The 23974-nt window shown below is 41.9% G+C and overlaps 1 long non-coding RNA gene across 2 annotated transcripts in view; it reads right to left on the bottom strand.

The window, feature by feature from the left end:
• Positions 1-23974, bottom strand: part of LOC147573092 (uncharacterized) — a 668158-nt gene continuing 644184 nt past the window's right edge. For both annotated transcript variants that reach the window (XR_015245518.1, XR_015245517.1), the window contains one exon: positions 1-372. This is a non-coding gene — a long non-coding RNA (uncharacterized LOC147573092). The remainder of the gene's footprint in view (positions 373-23974) is intronic.

Below are 23974 nucleotides of genomic sequence, written 5' to 3' on the forward strand. Positions count from 1 at the left end.
TGGAGATAGAGCTAATATTCATTGAGCACTTACTATGTGCCAAGTCCTGTATTCAGGACTACACCAAATATTTACTGAGAACCTACCCGATGCCCAGGACAGTGCTCATGCTGAGGATACAGCAGTGAAGGGGGGCACAGCTGGGCCCTGTCCTCATGGGACTTACATTCTCGTGGGCAGGCAGGGCTGAGACCAGTTACTTATGTGCACAAGGAACACCAGAGAGCCATGAGCCCTCTGCTAGTGACAACAATGGGCCGGTGAGGGCTGGTCCCTCCCTCATGGACGGAAGGCCACTGGAGTTTTTCATACGCTGTCTCACAAATCGCGACTTTTAGAGGGCTGTGATTCTTTCCACACACCAAGCATCATCTGTTGGGCGAATAAATAACGGGAGCTCTATGTTTTCATATATATGCCATTGGGATGTATAAGTGAAAAATGCCACTTAATTCATAGCCGGTGTTCTGTCATTTTGGATTTTCTCAAACCCTGGTTAACAAAGACTCATCTTACTGGTGGTGTAGTATACGGAATGGGTCAGGAAAAATTCCATAAAAAAAGAGAAAAAATTAAAAAGATACCATCTTACCAAAAAAAAAAAAAAAAAAAAGGCTTGGGAGGAGCTGCTGCATTAAATCACAAGTATCGTTTGTCCAAGTATCCTTTTATTTTATTAATCTACCCTCAGCCCTCTCGAAGGCTTTCCATGTGACTGAAGTTTCCACCTAACCCTGTATCCCTGCATTGGCAGGTTCAGCCTCGTCCTCACAAACTCATCGTCCCCATCTTGTTTGCAGACTCTGTTCTGCACCATCTCAACCCATATTTTAGCTACTGGGATTACTCAGCGTCTTGTCTTCCGAATATCTTTTTGCTTGTAGACCTCAGGAATCCACTCCAAAAAGACTTAAGGGAAAAGGTAGTTTATTGAAAGCATAATCAAATTATGCTGAGTCTGCAGACTGCCTACGAAATATCCATTGTTCCCTTCTTCCTTGGCCAAGAATCTTGATTTATTTAGGGTGACGGTGTGCCCAAACAAAGCAATGGTTCCCAGCTTTCCTAGTCATTAAGGATGATCTAAGAGAGAGCAGTAAACATCATTGTGAAGCTTCCAAGAAATCCTTTGGGAGAGGGTGCTAAATTGGGTGGGATGAGTGCCCTTTCTGTCTGGAATGCAGGAAGGATAGCTGGAACTCCAGCAGCCAGCTTGTGTCCATGAGGATAGAAGCCAGTGCTAGAGACGATGTGCTAGCAAGACAGAAGCAGCCTAGGTCCCTGATACTTTCTGATCTGCTCTATGTGGCCCACCCTTGAACTGCTTTTCAAACCTGAGAGTGAACCTCCCACTGATCGAAGCCACTCAGGGTGGGTTTCTGTTTCCATATCCGGTATGCTGAGGTGTGTGGTGACACTGAACCATTTACCTGAACGAAGGCCAGGGATGGAGATAAGCCTTGGGAAGAGCTGGACCCAGAGACCCCAACATGCAAGCCAGGTGCTTCAGCCCCTGCCTCTGCTTCTCTCTGAGCGCTTGAGTGATTCTCATGGCAGAGCAACGCTCTCCACGTATAAGAAACGCAGTTGCCAGAGCTCCTGAGGGTCACATGCCACAGCCACCACAAAGGGACAGAATCGCCCTCCATGACCGTGGGCCGCAAGCGGACCCTCGATGCTGCCCTACCACCTCACATTCTGCTAGTCCACACACCCTCCGGGCCTTAGGCCACATGTTCGGACGCCCTCCACTTCTGGGCCTCCTCTCCTTTTCACCCTTGCCTGGGCCTCATTTCCCCACTCCCCTGCTTGGAGTGCTGAGTGAGTGCTGATGGACAAACCACCCTGGCTCCTGACGGAGGGCCCCTCCTGCACTTGCCCGGGGGCCTCACCCCACGTATGGATGGCTCCAACTCCATCCAACTCGTTGTTCCCTCCACCATCCAAACTTACTGCTACTTCTCTGGTTAAAAACAAACACAAATAGGGGAGCCTGGGTGGCTCAGTCGGTTGAGCGTCTGACTTTGGCTCCCATCATGATCTCACGGTCTGTGAGCCTCACCGCGGGCTCTGTGCTGACAGCTCAGAGCCTGGAGCCTGCTTCGGACTGTGTGTCTCCCTCTCTCTCTGCCCCTCCCCTACTCTCTCTCTCTCTCTCACAAAAATAAATAAACATTAAAACAAACAAATAAACAAACACAAATAGCCCTCTCTTGGCCCCACTTCCCTCTCCAGCATCCTCCCCAAGTTTCTGTTCCCCTCCCAGCATGGCTGCAAAACAATTAACTTAGGGTCTCCCGTTTGCCCTAAATCAGGCCTGTGCTCCCTGCCCACCAGATTCACACACTCTGAAGCTGCTCGGAAGCTCTGCATACCTCTCACCTCCTGAGCTACTCCCCTGCCCCTGACTCCCTTCTGGTCTGGGACACACCAGGCAGGCCCACGTCACTGCAATGCCCTGGCTCTTCCTTCTGTCTGCAGGGCTCTTCCCCCGGGCTACCTGCATGCCTCACCCTGCCCCTGACCTTGGCCAAGCTTCTGCACAAAGGACCCCTTCTCAGCTAAGCCTTTCCTGACCATCCCAATGAAACTGCACTGCCCGAGCCAGCACCCCTGATTGCCCGGTGCTTGGTGCTGTTGTTTTCTGTGGCACTTGTTACCTTTCATAAATAAATCACTGATCATAGTTTTAGGTTTGATGTCTGTCTCCCTCCCCACCCCCCGACTAGATCACACACTCCCTGAGGGTAGGTTTTGTCTGTTTTGTTGACTGCCCTATCCGCAGCACTAAGTACCTGGCACATAGTAGGTGTTTAATTAAATTTTGCTGGATCAGTGAATGAATCATTTTCTCAGTCATAGTCCAGAAACATCTCAGCAAAGGGTGATCATTATCCTGGCTTGAGTCTGGCCCTCCCATGGGAGCCACTGATTGTAGCTCCAGAAAGAGAGTCCCTAAGAAGAGAGGGAACCCACACTAGCCATGCAATGGGGGGCCATTTGCAGGAGAGGAAATTCGGTCATGCCCTACGTGTCAGACGCAGGGTGACAGTTGAGAACGAGCCTCTGGATACAAAGCACCCTGGTTTGAATCTACTTCTTAACTCTGGGGATTTGGCAAATTTTTTCCCATCCCTGCTCCTTCTGGGAGGACATCTCACCCTTCTCCTAGGATGGTCATAATGCTCAAACCAATGATGTCATGGTACCAAGCACTTGGAGCAGGGCGCTTGGGTGGGTCAGCCAGTTAAGTGTCTGATTCAAAAAAAAATTTTTTTTAACTTTTATTTTATTTTTTGAGAGAGAGAGACAGAGCATGAGCAGGGAAGGGGCATAGAGAGGGGGAGACACAGAATCCGAAGCAGGCTCTAGGCTCCGAGCTGTCAGCACAGAGCCTGACGCAGGGCTTGAACCCATGAACGTGAGATCATGACCTGAGCCAAATGGGATGCTCAATCCACCGAGCTAGCCAGGCGCCCCAAGCATCCAACTCTTGATCTCAGCTCAGGTCTTGATCCCAGGGTGGTGAGTTCAAGCCCTTCACTGGGCTCCACACTGGGTGTGAACCCTACTTCAACAAACAAACAAAAACACTTAGAGCAATGCCGAGCATTCAGTACAAAACCGAACACCATTAGAAAAACAATAGGGGGGCGCCTGGGTGGCGCAGTCGGTTAAGCGTCCGACTTCAGCCAGGTCACGATCTCGCGGTCCGTGAGTTCGAGCCCCGCGTCAGGCTCTGGGCTGATGGCTCGGAGCCTGGAGCCTGTTTCCGATTCTGTGTCTCCCTCTCTCTCTGCCCCTCCCCCGTTCATGCTCTGTCTCTCTCTGTCCCAAAAATAAATAAACGTTGAAAAAAAAAATTTAAAAAAGAAAAACAATAGGAACTTGAGAAAATAAATACATATGTATCTGAAGAAATCAATACACTTGTTTTCCCTTTCAAGCAGATAAATAGAAGTAAGAATAAGTAAAGGCAATTGTATTGTGCAGCCTACAAACTCAATTTAGTAGACACACACAGAAACATGCTTACCTTAACAGAAAATAAATATATTTTCTAAAATCCATGGAATCTGCCATACACAATGGACATAAGAAAGCCTCAACAAATAAAAGAGATTTTTCTCAAGCCAAATTCTCTCCGATAATAATCTGATAATGTTAGAAGTACCTATTTTTCTAACTTAAAAATTGACAAACATAATTCTAGACAACAAAAATTCAATCTTTTTTACAGCAATAAATAAGAGAACACGTTGTAATAGAATCTATGGAATATAACAAAAGCTGTAGTCAGAGGAAAAATAATAGACTTCAGTGCCTTCATTATAAAGAATGACTAATAAAACAACAAGGGAAATGGTTATAAACCCCAGGAGGTTAGAATGAGAACAAAAGAAACTAAAAGAAATTCTGAATAGAAAACTAATAATGATAGAAGCTGGAAGTTAATGGAATAGAAAGCATATGTAGCAGAGAGGAAAATAAACTCAAAAGCTCATTTTTAAAACTACCAGATTGGGGGCGCCTGGGTGACTCAGTCTGTTAAGCGTCCAACTCCTGGCGTCAGCTCAAGTCATGATCTCGCACTTTCGTGGGTCTGAGCCCCGTGTCAGGCTCTGTGCTGGCAGTGGAGCCTGCTTGGGATTCTCTGTCTCCCTCTCTCTCTCTCTCTCTCTCTCTCTCTGCCCCTCCCCCATCGTGCTGTCTCTGTCTCTTGTCTCTCTCAAAATAAATAAATAAACTTAAAAAAAATAGATTGGGTGAAGGGGGTCAAAGGTACAAACTTCCAGTTATAAAATAAGTAAGTCATGGGGATGTGATGGATAGCACGGTGACTATAGTTAATAATACTGTATTGTATATATGACACTTGCTTTAAAAAATAGATCTTACAAGTTCTCATCACAAGGAAACAAAATTTTGCAACTATGTATGGGGACAGGTGTTAACTAGACTAATTGTGATCATTTTGTAATGTACACAAACATTGAGTCACTCTGTTGATTAACCCCCTGGCCATGTCTGATGAAAGAAAATAGAAAATATGGTTCTATCAAAAAGAGGACTTGGGCCCCTGGGTGGCTAAGTCAGCTAAGTGTCCGATTCTCGATTTTGGCTCAGGTCATGCTCTCACGGTTTGTGAGATCGAGCCCCTCAATGGGCTCTGCACTGATAGCACAGAGCCTGCTCAGGATTCTCTCCCTCCCTGTCTCTGCCCCTCACCTGTTTGCAGGCACACAGGCATTTTCTCTCTCTCTCTCTCTCTCTCAAAATAAATAAATAAACTTTATTTTAAAAAAAGAGGGGGGGCACCTGGGTGGCTCAGTCGGTTAAGCATCTGACTTCACCTCAGGTCATGATCTCACAGCTTGTGGGTTTGAGCCCCGCATCGGGCTCTGTGCCGACAGCTCAGAGCCTGGAGCCTGCTTCAGATTCTGTGTCTTTCTCTCTCTCTGCCCCTCCCCCGTTCATGTCTCTCTCTGTCTCTCAAAAATGAATAAATATTAAACAAATTTTTTAAAAAAACACTTAACCAAAGTTACAGGTGAGAAGAGAAATGGAAGACAATATCATATGCAATTCTATGACAACGCATTTGATAACTGAGATAAAATGGCTTATTGAAAAAATATTTAAAATGACACAAGAGAAGTTGACAAATTTGAAGAAACCAGTTACCAAAGATATGGAAGATACATCATTAAAAAGACCCCCAGATCAGAGAGTATCATTGCTGAGTTCTATATTAATCTTACATTAAAAAAAAAAAAAAACTAGATTGCTCTAATGTTATTTAAACAATTCCTAATCATACACACTGGTTTTCAGACTTGACTGAATGACAAAATCACCAGGTAATTTTTTTTTAAACTAATGCTGTCCAAACCTTACCCCCAGATATTCCTCTCCAATTTGTCTGTGTTGTGCCAGGTATAAATATCCAGATGGTTCTCAAGTGTAGCCAGGGTAGGTAACCTCTTCCATAGAATGTAATGAGAAGCTTTTCAATTCTTTTAAAACACAGTTGATAAAGATAGTACCAGCCAAGAAAACTATAAGTAAATATTACTTATGAATAAAGACAAATCCTTTGAATAAGGTACTAGCATCAAAGGAGTAAAGTGTTATGACCAGGAAGAGTTTATTCCAGGAATTCAAGGCAGGTTGGAACCAGGGAAGGTATCAACATAATCCATTAATCACATCAATATATTAAAGGTGAAGCTGATGGGGTGCCTGCATGGCTCAGTCGGTTGAGCGACTGACTTCAGCTCAGGTCATGATCTCACGGTTTGTGAGTTCGAGCCCTGTGTCAGGCTCTGTGCAGACAGCTCAGAGCCTGGAGCCTGCTTCTGATTCTGTGTCTCCCTCTCTCTCTGCCCTTCCCCCACTCATGCTCTGTCTCTCTCTGTCTCAGAAATAAATAAACATAAAAAAAAAATTAAAGGTGAAGCTGAGAAGCCATTTGATTAAATTTGGCAGTCATTCCTGATAAGTCACCATCTTATTAAAACATTAAAAGGAAGAAGTTACCTAAATATAATGAAGGCCATTGGACAAAAATATATATTTTAAAATGGCAACAATTAAAATGTTTAAATAATTTCAGAAGTTCTGAAAATGTATCTAGACAAGAAAATAAAATAACCAGGTAAATATTGGAAAAGAAGAGCCTACACTCTTCTTCCTGATGACTTGCTCTATGCACGAAGAAAAACTAACTGACTCTAGTGAAAAATAAAAGAGCAAAACAATAATCCTGGTAGAATCAAGGAGAGCATTTGTGAAGTGACTGGAAACAATAAAATTATACAATCTTAGTAGCTTTTCTACATACTAACAATAATGACTCTGAAACAGATACGAGGAGAAATTGGATGGATAAAATATCCCAGTCACAACAGCACCAACTATGAAATAACTTAGAAAACCACTTAAGAAGAAAAGATTCAGGACTTATATGAAGAAAACCATTTTTATTTATTTTATTTTTTTTTTCAACATTTATTTATTTTTGGGACAGAGAGAGACAGAGCATGAACGGGGGAGGGGCAGAGAGAGAGGGAGACACAGAATCGGAAACAGGCTCCAGGCTCTGAGCCATCAGCCCAGAGCCTGACGCGGGGTTCGAACTCACGGACCGCGAGATCGTGACCTGGCTGAAGTCGGACGCTTAACCGACTGTGCCACCCAGGCGCCCCTTAGAAGAAAACCATTTTTAAAATGATCTTCAAAATGTGACTGATTTCATAAAACAAGATCTATAAAAGTGAAAATAAATACTATGTTCTTGAGTGAGAACCATGTAAACAAGTTATTTAAATAAGTTTATTATAAATTTATTCATTTAAATAAATGAAACACAAGCCTTCCTCAAATTAATAAATAAAATTAACTAAAATCCCCAGTATCGATTAGAATATCAACAGTTTGCTATCAGTGCTAAGGGAAGGGAAAGGAGAAGACTGGATTCAACAAACGGAAAAGGAAATGCTCTAAAATAGCCAATAAATAAATGGCAGGGACATACTTACCTTCACTGGTATTTTGAATATACCATGAAGTCAAATACCATATAAATGTGGTATTTCTGGCTTAGGAATAGAAAAAAATAGCTCACCTAAACCTCTTACAGAGAACTCAAATATATAACAAAGGTGATATTTGAATCCAATAGGGTAATGTGGTTTAACTAAATTTCCATTGGAAGAAAATAATGTTGAGCTCTTATCTTAGATCAAGTACAAGGAAATTCCAGATGGGATAGGGTCCTGAATATAAATAAAACAAAACACTGAAAATTTCAGAGGAGACAGAGAAATGAACTAGAATGAAGTAGAACAGGAAGAGAAGAAGATTAGCAGCGCTTGACTTGAGAAAGGGGAAGCCAGTTTTGAACACACTGAGTCTTATAAAATGGGAAGGAATGAGAGAGAAAGGTGTCTAGGATGGTGAAAACATTCGTGGCATATTGAACAGCTATTTCGCAAGATAAAGGAATTAAGTACTGATTTATACTATCACATGGATGAGTCCCAAAAACACGCTCAAGAAAGAAACCATACACAAAAGGCCATATACTGTATGATTTCATTTATATGAAATGTCCAGAATAAGCCAATCTATTGAGACAGAAAAACACTTAGTGATTTCCAGAGGCTGGGGGCAGAGGGATATGGGAAGTAATGGCTAATGGGTTACATAATTTCTTTTCGGGCTGATGGAAATGCTCTAAAATTAGATTGTGGTAATCGTTGCAGAAGTGTAAACATACCAAAACAGGTGAATTTTTACAGTATGTAAGTTATATCTCAATAAATCCATTAAAAATATTCAGGCCACTAAGCCCACGTTTGTTTATTAGCTGCAGAACATGGGGTATCCTACTTCATCAAGGGTATAAAGTACAGATTCCTTGTTTCTAGAATTGGGATATGCCGCTTCACATAGGTCAACTGTCAGAAAGCTGAATGGGAGATCAGTACTCTGCCATCACTCACGATTTTGAGCATGCGTTCCCTTAGCTGAGGCACAGCACAGTGATTAAACATGGCAGCTCTGGGGCACCTGGGTGGCTCAGTCGGTTAAGTGTCTGACTTCAGCTCAGGTCATGATCTCATGGTTTGTGGTTCGAGCCCCATGTCAGGCTCTGTGCTGACAGCTCACGAATCGGGAGATCATGACCTGAGCTGAAGTCAGATGCTTAACTGATTGAAGCATCCCCATAGTTAAAATTTTAAAAAACCTTCAGGACATAAAGGTTTTTATATAATATTTGTGTGTAATACACAAGCATAATTATGCTTAAATATGTGTTGAAATATGACAAGATGTAAATACCCCATATTTTATTTTTTTAAGTATATTTATTTAGAAGGCAGGGGAAGAGAGAGAGAGAGAATCCCAAGCAGACTTTATGGTGTCACTCTAGAGCCCAATGTGGGCCTCGATCCCATGAACCATGAGATCATGACCTGAGCAGAAATCAGGAGTTCCACGCTCAACCCACTGAGCCACCCAGGCACCCCAGAAATACCCCAGATTTTAATACTGGCTATCTTTGAGTGGTGAATCTACAGATGAATTTGTTTTCCTCTTTCAGATTTTTTGCATTTATAATAAATGTGTTTAATTTTCATAATTATACAAATATAGTGAATACTTTTACATTTATAATAGAAAAAAGCAAACATCAGACCATGAATCAGTCTTGCAGTGACTATAATAGCATGGAATGTTTGGAATTGCAGACTTGATGTCCGATGCTGGTCTTTTTGTTTTAAAAGAGCCATCACTCCTATGGCTAAAACCAATTTCCTAAGGAGATCGCCATCAGCTTCCGGGTTACAGCTCAGTCACAGCCTCCTGACATACAGTTTTGAGATGTGCCTCCTGGTCAGAAAATAGTTGACTGTGTTCTACCAATTAAGGATTTCTCCTTCATTGCCAGAATAGCTCTTCAGATAACTTAGACTTCTGGGAAGTTTCTGTGCAGCCAGCGCTGGATAGAAATGCTATAATAGGGAGATTTAATCTCCCAAGATAAGATCATACCAATATATAGATCTTCCGAGGATGTTCCTTTGGGACTATGAGTATTCCGGGTATTCTCCAAAACTTTCTGTCACTAAGGAAAGATGCACAATGTAGGTGGGGGAACTCTGAGTAATTTGGGCTTGATCTCTGAGCAGGATTGCTAGTAAGGACATAGGCGATGGCAGTATTAAATAATCTCCTTGCATTTATTTACTCTTAGTTGTCCACTTATTAAGTATTTATTGAGTTCCAGAATTTGTGCTAAACTCCATTATTTTTAAGCTGACACTGGAAGTTGGCAAATAACTTTCATCTTGCATGCCAAATTTGATCAGTTGGTAGTAGTGGCATAGAGTGCTCTGCTGGAAAAGATTCTGGGACTGTATCCAAACTCAAATGAAAAGAGCGATGATCGATTAGTAATGTCTGCTATTGTTGTAGAAGGGGGAATGGCGGTGTATTTGCCATGTATGCTGGATTATTTCTGCCAGTTTAGTGAGGGTCACTTAAGCTCTGGCACATGCTCTATTTCCTACAGGTTGAAGGAACCAAATCCCTATCCAAGTTAGCATCACTGGAGAAGCATTAACAGAGGAGTTCAAAAAAAAAAAAAAAAAAAAGAAGAAGAAGAGTGAATGCTGCCCACCTGCTACAAGCTAGACCTTGTCCAGTTCTCTTTACATAAAATGAGTCATATAATCTCCAAGATATCCTTCTGAGGCAAGCATTGCTATTTCCTTCTTACAGATGAGGATCTAGGCTAAGGCAAGGAAAATGACTTCTAAAGTCTACAATCAATCACAGCAAGATTGCTTATCTATCCGATGAGCAACCCTGGCTTAACATGGAATCAAATAAAATGTGATCATGTCTGCTTCTTTTTAGAAGGTCGTAAAACTAATTCTACTAATTTTTGATAATCACTTTAGTTAAATGGGTCCCTCTGGAGAAGTATTCAATCCAGTTTGTTCATCAAGACACAATAAGGCATCATCTGTTCCACTTTCTGCTCAACCCCAGAGTGGCCAGTGTCATTTGGTGATGGTAGTACTCGTGTTACCCAAGCAACAAGGCCAAAGCTTTATGATCTTGCTACAGAGGCAACACTCTATGAATAAGCCTCAGGAAATCCAACCAATCCTTTTTTTTTTTTTCAGGTTCAAATGTCTGTGATTATTTAATGGACCAGTCATCACCCCATAAAATCACATATAATTACATCTTATTACACAGTTACTACGTGCCAATTCCTCTGTGAAGAGCTCCAGCTGCACTACTGCATGACAACCCCACAGTGTCCCTATCACATACACACTATGGTTACCCTGACTTGACAGATGAGACATAGGAGACTTTAGGGCCAAGGAACTTAGGCAGAGTCACATAAGTAGCAAGTAAGGTAGGGCTCAGACTCTAACCCAGGAAATCAGACTCCAAGGTCACTGCTTAACTTCAATTTAAATTGTTTAATCAACTCTTAGTTCTTAACAATTTCCAATACATCCTCTCCAGTGGGTTACCCTAAAAGTAGACCCCAAGACAAAGATGTAAGTGGAAGTAATAATATATTTCATTGGGGACCCCAGAAAACACCAGAAGGAAAGAGTAGGAAATTGAGGCAGGAAGGGGGAAGTAAAAGAAGCCTATAAAATGATCTCTTCAAGCAAGTGACCAATATGAGAAACTGGAGTTCAATCCCACTTGGAGAACTTTGGGAGATGCCATGTAAGATGTGCCCACAAGGCAAGAGAGCTGGGGTATTTGTACTCCAAGTCCTAGCAGTTAGTGGTCAAGGGCTGTTCTCAAGGGACATGAGTTCCCTGGCACCTGCAGTCTGCCACACATGTGGGCACAGTGGGCTCTGATGGCCAGAGAAAGCCTCAGGCAAGGAGTTCTAGGATTGGAGGTGGAGTCAGTGAGCCTGTATGAAAACTAAAAGTCTTGGGAATGTGAGCAAGACACAACCGCCACAGTGTCTACCTCACTTTCTTCTTCTTCTTCTTTTTTTTCATCAACAACTCTATGGAGGTATAAATTATCCACCATAACATTTACCCATTGTAACAATGTTTAGCAAATTTATCAGGTTGTGTGACCATCAACATAGTCTACTTTTAGCATATTTTTGTCACCCCAATGATATTATCCCACGTGCCCATTTATAGTTAATCCCTGTTCTCACTTCTAGCTCCTGGCAATCATGAATCTACGTTTTATCTCTAAGGAGTTACCTTTCCTGGGCGTTTTACATAAACAAATCATACAATGTGTGGTTGTCTGTGTAAATGAGATAGTGCCTCTCTAAATGGCTTAAGTTGCAGAAAGGAAGTAAGAGCAAGATGGGCAAATAAATTTTCCGTGCAGAAGGTGGGGACATTCTGGATGAAGTCAATGGTTACACTACCAGTGGCAATTAAGAGGCACCCCATGCTTACACTAGAGTCTCATCTTCCCCAGGATACATTCGTTCATATGAATTTTTGAGTTGATGTATTTTAAAGATACCTTTTTGGGGCACCTGGGTGGCTTAATTGGCTAAGCATCTGACTCTTGATTTCAGCTCAGGTCATGATCTCACGGTTCCTGAGTTCAAGTCCCATGTCAGGCTCTGCTCTGACAGTGTGGAGCCTGCTTGGAATTCTCTCTCTCCCTCTCTCTCTGCCCCTTCCCCACTCATGCACTCTCTATCTCTCTCAAAATAAATAAATAAACTTAAAAAAATAAAGATATCTTTTCAACACAAAGGACTGGCAGGCAGCAAGAAATCTTGAATCCCATGAACCCATTAGCCTTGGCATTGGAAGGAATGGGGCTATCTCAAAAAACCCTGTTGTTAAACAGATCTAACGGTTTCTGATGATCTTGGGAACTGAAGAGGTTAGTGTTGAGAAGTGACTGATGTACAGGGATCTTGGTTTCTTACCTGGCCTGCCAAACCACTCACCGTTTCTTCCCTCTCTTTGTAGAAATTAATAAAATAGGAAAAAAAAACTTGATGGAGAACAATAAAAGCAGAACAGCCAGCCAACTGGTCAACCATAGTATGCATCACACAGAGTGCCATCCTCTCTGTCTATGGAGTAAACTGGTTACAATTCCCTGTGCACAGAGGCGTAATTCACCCATGACTAACTGCCTGCGGTAACAACCACTGATAAACGCAAATGAGTTAGGATGTGGGATGTGGTATACACCCAAAGCAGACACTGACCTTGCTGACGAAGGTCATCTGAACTGCTCCTGTTCCTTGATCTGGATGAACCCACAGAGAAGTTTGGCTGTTGTCCCTTTTGAGATCTCTATCAGGTGCTATTTAGAAATACCACCTTTTTCCCTTTGCATTATGAACAAATTGAGAAGTAGGCACAGAAATAAATTGCTGGCTAACATATTAGCTTTATTATTGGTAACAATGGGCTGGGAGGTATGGCTTGGACCTACGACCACAATGTGGTTCCCTGGTCTCTGCTCCTGAGCCTGGATCCTTTGATCCACTAAAGAGGAGCACTGGCTGCAAGAGAACAGTCCTGGGCCTCAGGCGTAGAGACAGAGAGAGGTGGACATCTGCTCCTGTCTCCACAGGCCAGCCCCGAGCCCTGACCCAGGCACACCGATTCTACATAAGTCACTGTTGGCTGGGGAAAAGGCCAGTGCCCCAAAAGAAAGCCCAACGGAATGATCTAACTCACCTTCAGATCCTATCTTCCCAATCTTGCCAAGCAGATACGATTATTTCTCCATTCTAGGAGAGGAGGGATGGATCAGGTGAAGGGAAGAATAGACACTTCCTTTTTAATAATTCTAGGGGTGATGGTGGGGGGGGGAGTTTCTATTTTCAGACTAACAAAAATGTTGTATCAGAAGTGAAGAGGTTTGCTATACAGCCCTTGTCAATATAACTTTCTTATCTCTCTGCAAATGTCTCTCTCTCCCTCTTCTCCCCCTCCCCTTTCCTCTCCCCACCTCTCTCTTACACACTTACACACACACACACACACACACACACACACACACACACACAAATACACCAGGAGTTAAAGGGCTTGGATATTAGTCCTTTGAATAAAATAATTAATTTCTTTAAGTCTTGGTTTCCCCATGTGTAAAGTGAGGGACTGCTTCAGCCCCACTTTCCCATGACTCCAGAATCTATAGGAACTTTATTGTAGTCAGAAATGAACTGTATTAAGAAAGAATTCATCAGTTAAAGATTGTGCTGTTAAAAAAATACCCTCTCTCCCTCTCCTGGCCCTTACAGCAAACATGTAACATAGAACTTGAAAACTCATGCCTACAGAGGTCAAGCAGGTACCAGGAGTGAGTTACAGGGCCTGATGTAACACAAAAGGGAGTAGTGGGGACTGTGGGTGGGTCAAAGTGCACAGGATACCCAATATGCATCAATTGCTGTCATCTGGGAAGGGGGCTCTTGTTGCATTTCCTAATGCTTCAGGAGAAGGAAGACATTGACATCGTGTGTGAGTGTGTGCATGTGTGTGTGTGTGTGCATGCATGTGTGTGTGCAAAGTCCCTAGATTTCTAAAACCTGGCTCAGTTTTTAAAAACATTGCTTAGGCTAAATAAAATGTATCTGCCAACCCCGTTTTACTCATGGTCAGCTACTTGCAATTCTGGCTTACAATGGCCACAATGATGGTGACTTTCTTATGCCTAGGGCCAGCCATATTAGGAAAAGTAGATGCTTGCTGTATGAGCACTGGTTAGGCTCAGTACTCCCCGAGTCTCCTCTCTACTGCCTGTAGTGGTGTCTCACATTCCACTACTAGAAACATATCCCCTTGGATCTTCAGGAATTACCCATGTCCAGAGACCCCAGCAGACTGCATCTGTCCCTAGGAGGGGCTGGACACACAAAACTGTGCAACCAGCTTCTGGGAGCTGTTCTTGTTCTCACCTAGTGCCCACCTTGGAAACAGCACGGTAACATATACGTTCAACCCATATGCCCTTAAAAGCACTGATGAGTGACAGATTTAGCGCAATTGTCTTGGGAGAGAGAGGAGAGGCTGACACTGCCTTCTGCATGTCAAACTTCCTACTAATCCTCTCCTAATATTCCTTTCTTCTTGCTGACCACCACCTTCAAAAAATATTTCCCAATAGCTTCTCCAGCCAAATTGGTCCTGTCAACCTTCACATACCTTCAGGAAAGCAAATACCTGCTAAGCATAATACTGACAGCCAACATGTGTGGAGCACTTATTTATTTATTTAATTAATTATTTATTTATTTATTATTTATTTATTTACTATAATTTATTGTCAAATTGACTTACATACAACAGCCAGTGGAGCACTTATTTAGACGGGCCCCATTACTAGCACTTTACAAGTATATATCTAAGACTATGCTATTTTTATTCCCAGTACACAGAAGAGGAGACTGAGGCACAGAGAGCTTAAGTAACTTGCTCAAATCACACAACCAGTAGGTAGAGGAGTGGGGAATGAAAACCAGAGAGCTTGACTATAGAGTCCATGCCTTTAAAAATGGTTTTGGCAAACTTGCTCTGTAAAGGACCAGATAGTAAATATTTATGGGCCATACCATCCCTGTACTAATACTCAATGCTGCCATTGTAGCAGGAAAGCAGATACAGACAATTTGTAAGCGAATGGCTGTGTTCCAATAAGCCTTATTCACAAAAACAGGAATCAGGCTGAAGTTTGCCAATCCCTACTCTAGAAAATAGCATGTTGCTCAGCAGAACAAACCTCAGGCTGACCCAAAAAAGTGAGCTCTTATTCTTCCTTCTAGCATCCCCTTCTCCACCACCAATAATAACATCAGTGGTAGCAGCAACATTCGTACAATGTTAGCTTGAGATGGGAACACATGATAATCATACGTCAGGGTAAGGTCAGAGTCCCATGATTTACCCCACCACCCTAGTTAGCAGGTGGGGTGGTTAATCTTATTTGTCAACTTGGAGGGTGCTTTTGTATGAGATTAACATTTAAATTGGTGAACTTTGAGTAAACAGCTTACCCTCCATAATGTGGGTGGGCCTCATCCAATCAGTTGAAGGCCCGAATAGAACAAAAAGTTGGGCCTCCAGCAGACTGCCTTTGGACTAGAACTGGACCACACACTTTCCTGGGACTCCAGCAAGCTATCCCACACTGGACTCACCAGCCTCCATAATCATGGAAGCCAATTTCCTATAGTAAATCTCCTTCCAGATATATAGGCATATCCCATTGGTTCTGTTTCTTCAGAGTACACTGACTTACACAGCAGGCAATATCTTAGCTAGATGGTTGAGAATATGAACTTGCCTGGGAGTAAGGAAAAGAGCTAGAAGTGCCCAGAACAGGGAGATGAGTAGAGGCAGAGAAGGTGGGAAGAGCCCAGCTGTCCTCTCCCTGGTTTTGCTGAACGCTGGCTCCGATCATGACAGCTATCTCCTGAGAGAGAATTCTGTCACTCCAGAGCACCACTGGGCCAGTGCGGACCCAGGATAGCATTTGGTGTCTGGTGGGCACTTGGTCGCTGGTTTGGTCTAAAGAGATATGGAAAACAAGGCAGTATAAATGCCTTCTGTTGATAATGCTCCCCACCCCCCATCGCCATTTTAAAGTAGGGTTTCTCAAAATAGTTTGCCAATAATAGCAACATTCCATTATTCCACACCTAGGGCCACAATAATAGAGATAGGATGAACAAGGGATTGGAGGCAGGAGGGAAGAATGAGAACAAACCAACCAGTCTTGCTTCAACAATGCCTTCTGGATGCCCTTGGGGCATGAACACCTGCACTATTGACATTTGGGACCAGATACTTTTTTGTTGTGGGGTGCCATCCTGGCTTTGTAAGATGTTTGGAAGACATCCAATGTTTGGGTGGTCTCCACCCACTCGATGTCAGTAGTATTCACACCCTGCCCCCAAATTGTGACCAAAAATGTCTCCAGTCTTTGCTAAAAGTACCCTGTGGGCAAAATCACTCTTTGTTGAGAAGCATTAAGTTAAAGGGAATCTCTACATGCCTCTCAAAGCTCAGACTGTTTATATTCAGGGGAATGAGGGCTCATGGCAGAGGATACTTTCTTGGAGCACTAATTGTCCTTGATAGTAATTTAAAGCATTAGTCTTACATTAAAACTAACATGAATATATTACAGAGTAGTATCCCAAACTTAAGGCTGGGAAGAATTTTCATCTGAGATGGGGTGATTTTGGCTACACTCCCAGAACACTTGGCAAGTACACATTTACATTTCTCTGCCTTGGGGGAAGCTAATAATAGGTATCGTTTATTGAGTGCTTACTTGGTGCCAGAAGCTTATGGTACAGGTGATTTCCCGCTTGACTGTCACCACCAGCTATGGTTAGTCCCATTTTGGAGATGAGAAGACTGAGATCCGCAGAGGTCATGAAAGCTGTCTGGAGACTAGCGACTGCTCAATGATGAAGCTGACATTGGAACCCACCCGTCTCATTAAGCTCCTTCCCCATGTGCTTCTGGGAAAATCTGTGAAAAGGTGAGTAGCAATGAACCACCAGAGGCAGCATCCTGGAGCTGTCTGGTGGGATGGTTTAAGAAAAAGCAAGGTTTTGTTGTAGCTGATAAGCTCTTAGCCCCTTTTGGGAGAAGAAAGAGTGAGGTTCTGAAGCCGAACGCTGAAAAGGGAGGAATTGCCAAGGTAGGACCGACTCCTGGAGAGGGTCAGCTTGGTGACATTGGCTCAAGACTATAGAGTCTCAGCCCCAGACCCCTGAGTTGCCCCTACCAGCCCCAGCTGGGACATTACTTCAGGGATTTTTTTCTTCCAGGCTTTGCTTTATGGACTTTCTCTGTGTTTCAGCAACGCCTGTGGCTACAGTAGGGACAAGCGGCTTTCTACCATTAGTCATTATAGGAGCTCTTAGAAAGACTGTCATCTCCATGAACCACTCTTATTCTTTTTTTTTTTTTTTAATTTTTTTTTTCAACGTTTATTTATTTTTGGGACAGAGAGAGACAGAGCATGAACGGGGGAGGGGCAGAGAGAGAGGGAGACACAGAATCGGAAACAGGGTCCAGGCTCCGAGCCATCAGCCCAGAGCCTGACGCAGGGCTCGAACTCACGGACCGCGAGATCGTGACCTGGCTGAAGTCGGACGCCTAACCGACTGCACCACCCAGGCGCCCCTGAACCACTCTTATTCTAATCTGCTCACTACTTTTGTTTCTTTAAATGGACTCAATCTTAAAGAATGGCTGAAAAAACAAGACCCATCTATATGCAGCCTACAAGAGACTCACTTTAGACCTAAAGACATCTGCAGATTGGAAGTGAGGGGATAGAGAAACATGTATCATGCAAATGGATGTCAAAAGAAACCCAGAGTAGCAATATTTGTATCAGACAAAGTAGACTTTAAAACAAAGACTCTAACAGCAGACAAAGAAAAACAATATGTAATAATAAAGGAGACAATCCAACAAGAAGACATAACAATTGTAAATACTTATGCCCCCAACATAGAAGCCCCAAATACACAAAACAGTTAGCAACAAACACAAAGGAACTAATTGATAATAATACAATAATAGTAGGGGACTTTAACACCCTACGCACTTCAATAGACAGATCATCTAAACAGAACATCAACAAGGACACAATGACTTTGAATGACACACTGGAACAGATGGATTTAATAAATATATTTTGATCAGTCCATTCTAACACAGCAGAATACATATTCTTTTCAAGTGCACACAGAAAATTCTCCAGAACAGATCACATAATAGCCTACAAAATAAACCTCAACAAATTCAAGAAGATCAAAATCACCGTGTCTATTTTCTGACCACAACTCTATGAAACTAGAAGTTAACCACAAGAAAAAGTCTGAAAAGAGCAGAAATACATGGAGATTAAATAACATGCTATTAAACAATAAACTGGTCAACCAGTAAATAGAAGAAATAAAAAAATATATGGAAGCAAACACAATGGTCCAAAGCTTCTGGGATGCAGCAAAAGTGGTTCTAAAAGGGAACTTTATAGCAGTACAGGCTTATCTCAAGAAGCAAGGAAAATTTTAAACAACCTAACCTTGTACCTAAAGAATCTAGAAAAAGAACAACCAAAACCTAAAACCAACAGAAGTAAAGAAATAATAAAGATAGGCCAAAAATAAATGACATAGAAACTAAACAAAACAAAAGCAACAACAACAGAAAAGATTGATGAAACCAGGAGCTGGTTCTTTGAAAAAAATCAATAAAATTGACAAACTTTTCTCCAGACTCATCAAGAAAAAAGAGAGAGGACTCAAATAAAATCACAAACAAGAAAGAAGAAATGACAACCAACACAACAGAAATACAAACATAAGAGAATATTATTAAAAACTATATCCCAACAAATTGGACAATCTAGAAGAAATGAATAAGTTCCTAGAAACATATAAACTACCAAAACTGAAACAGGAAGAAATAGAACATTTGAACAGACCGATAACCAGCAAAGAAATTGAGTCAGTCATCAAACAATTCCCAACAAATAAAAGTCCAGGACCAGATGGTTTTACAGGCAAATTCTATCAAACATTTAAAGAGGAACTGAGACCTATTCTTCTTAAACTATTCTATTAAAAAATAGAAAAGGAGGGAAAACTTCCAAATTCATTCTATGAAGCCAGCATTACCCTGATACCAAAACCAAGTAAAGACACCATAAAAAAAGAGAAGTATAGGTCAATATCCCTGATGAAAATACATGCAAAAATTCTCACCGAAATACTAGCAAGCTAGATTCAACAATCCATTTAAAAAATCATTTACCACAATCAAGTGGGATTTAGTCCTGGGCTGCAAGGGTGGTTCAATACTCTCAAATCAATCAGCATGAACATCACATCAATAGGAGAAAGGATGAGAACCATATGATCATTTCAATAGATGAATAAAAAGCATCTGACAAAGTATAACATCAATTCATGACAAAAACTTCAACAAAGTAGGTTTACAGGGAACACACCTCAACATAATAAAGCCGTATATGAAAGACTCATAGCTAACATCATCCATAATGGTGGAAAACTGAGAGCTTTCCCCCTAAGATCAGGAACACGACAAGGATGTCCACTCTCACCACTTTTATTCAACATAGTGCTGCAAGTTCCTAGCCACAGCAATCAGACAACAAAAAGAAATAAAAGGCATTCATATTGGTAAGGTAGAAGTAAAACTTTTACTATTTGAAGATGACATGAAACTATATACATAAAACCCCAAGGACTCCACCCAAACAATTGCTAGAACTGATAAACAAATGCAAGAAAGTCACAAGATACAAATCCAATGTACAGAAATAGCTGCATTTCTTTTTTTTTTTTATTTAAAAAATTTTTTAATGTTTATTTTTGAGAGAGATAGAGACACAGAGTGCAAGCTGGGGAGGGGTAGAAAGAGTGGGAGACACAGAATCTGAAGCAAGCTCCAGGCTCTGAGCTGTCAGCACAGAGCCTGACATGGCACTTGAACTCACAGACCACGAGATCATGACCTGAGCCGAAGTCGGACACTTAACTGAGCCACCCAGGTGCCCCTGTTTGCATTTCTATACACCAACAATGAAGTAGCAGAAAGAGAAGTTAAGAAAAAAAATCCTATTTGCAAATGCACCAAAAATAATAAGATACCTAGGAACAAACTTAACCAAAGAGGTGAAAGAACTGTACTCTGAAAACTATAAGGCACTGATGAAAAAAATTGGAGATGACACAAACAAATGGAAAGATATCCCATGTTCATGGACCGGAAGAACAAATATCGTTAAAAGGTCTGTACTACCAAAAGTAATCACATATTTAATGCAATCCCTATCAAAATACCAATGGCAGTTTTCAAAGAACTAGAACAAACAATCCTAAAATTTGTATGGAACCACGAAAGACCCTGAATATCCAAAATATCCTTGAAAAAGAAAAGCAAAGCTGGAGGCACCACAATTCCAGAGTTCAAGTTATATTACAGAGCTTTAATGATCAAGACAGTATGGTACTGGCACACAAAAAAATAGACACATAGATCAATGGAACAGAATAGAAAATCCAGAAATAAACCCACAATTATATGATTTATTAGTCTTTGACAAAGCAGGAAAGAATATCCAATGGGAAAAAAACAGTTTCTTCAACAAATGATGTTGGGAAAACGGGACAGTTCCATGCAAAAGAACGAAACTGGACCAGATTCTTACACCATACACAAAAACAAATTCAAAATGGATTAAAGACCTAAATGTGAGATCTGAAACCATAAAACTCCTAGAAGATAACACAGGCAATAACTTCTTTGACATTGGCCGTAGTAGCCTCTTTCTAGATAGGTCTTCTAAGGCAAGGGAAGCAAATGTAAAAATAAACTGTTGGGACTGCATCAAAATAAAAGCTTCTGCACAGCAAAGGAAACTATTAACAAAACTAAAAGGCAACCTGTTGAATAAGAGCTCTCTGTAAATGACCTATCTGATAAAGAGTTAATATCCCAAATATATGACACATTTATAAAACTCAGTACCTGAAAAACAAATAATGCAATTAAAAAATGGGCAGAAGACATGAATAGACATTACTCCAAACAAGACACACAGATGGCCAACAGACACATGGAAAGATGCTCAACATCTCGTATCATCAGGGAAATGCAAATCAAAACTACAATGAGATACCACCTTACACCCGTCAGAATGGCTAAACTAAACAACACAAGAAACAACAGGTGTTGGTGATGATGTGGAGAAAGGAGAACCCTCTTACACTGCTGATGGGAATGCAAACTGCTGCAGCCACTGTACAAAATAGTATGGAGGTTCTCCAGAAAATTAAAAATAAAACAACCATATGATCCAGCCATTGCAATACTAGGTATTTACCCAAACAATACAAGGACACTAATTCAAAGGGATACATGCACCTGTGTGTTTATAGCAGCATTATTTACAATTTCCAAGATACAGAAGCAGCCCAAGTGTCCACGGCTAGATGAATGGATAAAGAAGATGTGGTATACATATATTTTAACTTAAAGATACACACACACACACACACACACACACACACACACACACATACACACACACACAATGGGATATTATTCAGCCATAACAGAAGAAAATCTTTCCATCTGCAACGACATGGATGGAGCTAGAGGATAATGCTAAGTGAAATAAGTCTCAGAAAGACAAATACCATATGATTTCACTCATATGTGGAATTTAAGAAACAAAACAAGGGAAAACATACTAGAGAGAGAAAAGGGGAGAGAGAGAGAGAGAGAGAGAGAGAGAGAGAGAGAGAAAGACCAAGGAACAGACTCTTAACTCTAAAGAACAAACTGACGGTTACTGGAGGGGAGAAGAGTGGGGGGTGGGTGAAGGGGATTAAGAGTTCATTCACTCTTGTGATGAACTCTGAGTGATGAGCACTGAGTCATGTATAGAATTGTTGAATCACTATAGCATACAACTGAAACTAACATAACACTGCATGTTAACTAGCCGGAATTAAAATAAAAACTTTAAAAAAATAAAATAAATGGACTCACTCTTTTTCAAATGGTACATTTACCTGAGAAGGAAACTTGACATCAGCACCCTAGAAGGGAAGGCTGGTTTTCCCTGCCCTGACTAGAAAATCACTGGAGAAGTGAGTACAGGGAAAATAAGCAAGGCTGTTCTCATTCTACTTAGTTAGAGAGCAGTCTTTGCTCAAAGGAGAGACCTGCAAGGTTTGGAGAAGTGTTAAGGTCATTAGCACCTGGCTAAGACTTCCTCCCTGGTGCAGAGTAACAAAATGATTGCTTCCCTAAGCATAATTTGCTGAGGTTAGTATTCAGGCCATACCAGAAACCATGCTGCTTCAACAATGCTATGGGTTTTATACCTGAAGACACACAGGCAGAGGAGTTGTTATGAGCTCAGTTGTGTCTCTCAAAAAGTCATATGTACAAATCCTAACCCCCAGTATCTCAGCAGGTGACTGCATTTGGATTAGGGTCTTTAAAGGGATAATTACGTTAAAGTGACGTCATTATGGTGGACCCTCATCCAATCTGACCAGTGTCCTTATAAGAGGAAGCGTGGACACAGGCATGTACAGAGGGAAAACCGCCTGAAGACAGAGGGAAAAGTTGGACACCTGCAAGACAAGAAGAGACCAGCCCTGCCCTGCTGACACCTTGACCTTGGACATCCACCCTCCAGAATGATGAGAAAATAAATTTGTTTTTTAAGCCACTCAGCCTGGAGTACTTTGTCATGGGGGTTCTAGCAAACTAATACAGGATTACTAGCCATGGAACCTTGAGCAAGTTACTCTGCCTCTTGAAGCCTGGGTTTTCTTCTCTCTCCAAGATACAGTCTACATTAAGGAATTGTGAAGAGAATAAGAAATATGTCCAACAAGGTTAGTCACCAAAGTTCCTGGCACAGAATGGGACTCAAAACAGCAACAAAAGCAAAAAGAAAAATAAACAAGAACCCCAAACCACCCCAAATTATTACTATCACTGTAGTCGGAACGCTTTGTTGGACCTTGGAGGACTTGAAGATATTTGTGATCTTTATCGCCAAAGAGATAATCAGGACATAGGAGTCTGGTGCTAAGCACTAAGAGCTCCATCTTCAATATGAACCAACCGGAGGGGTGTCAGCAGGGGTGAAGGAAACAACTGGTCATTCCTCTTGCCTCTTCCCCAAAGTTATCCAGATGTTTTAAAACCACCCAGTTACAGGGTCCACCTCCCTCTTCCCCCACACAACTCCTTCATCAGGATGGCCATTTCCCGTGCCCTCCCCCCACCCCCGTGCCATCTTTTGGTGTGTTTTGGGACCCCTTACACACCCATCCCTACAGACCCCCTAAGCCCTTACCCGGGCCTCACCGTTTGTAAACTGTAGAGCCAGGCTTTGACCCCAGGCTTACATAATCCTTGACATGTCCCAGGAGTCACAGACCAACTAGAAGAGGACTTTGGCTTGCCAAATATAATAATGACCCGCCCATTACTCATAATTTCTAATCATTAATTAAAGTGATGTATGATTAAGTATAATGTGGAGTTCTTGCGGACACAGTAATGGTGGTTATGGTGTCTGTTTCCTGAGCACTTGTCATGTGCCTGCACCGCACACACACATATGAGCCTTCTGATTCCTCTGAACAGCATGTCCATGTCCATGGTTTTATTGCACCCATTTCATGCACAAGAGCACTGGATTGTGGGGAGCCCCGTGTTAGAGCCCACACATCCACTGATCGATTCTGACAAAGACCAGGGGGCAGGGAATGAAAAGGTGAAGGTGATATTGGAGAGGAGAAAAAAGGCACAGGGAAGCCTTTTTCTTACCTCCTCATGCGTCCCCCGCACAACAGCAGGACTGTATCTTCCAAATTTCTCTGCTTCCTGACACT

This window comes from Puma concolor, chromosome E3, assembly GCF_028749965.1.
Source record: "Puma concolor isolate L17-30 chromosome E3, mPumCon1.1.hap2, whole genome shotgun sequence".
Taxonomy (NCBI): Eukaryota; Metazoa; Chordata; class Mammalia; order Carnivora; family Felidae; genus Puma; species Puma concolor.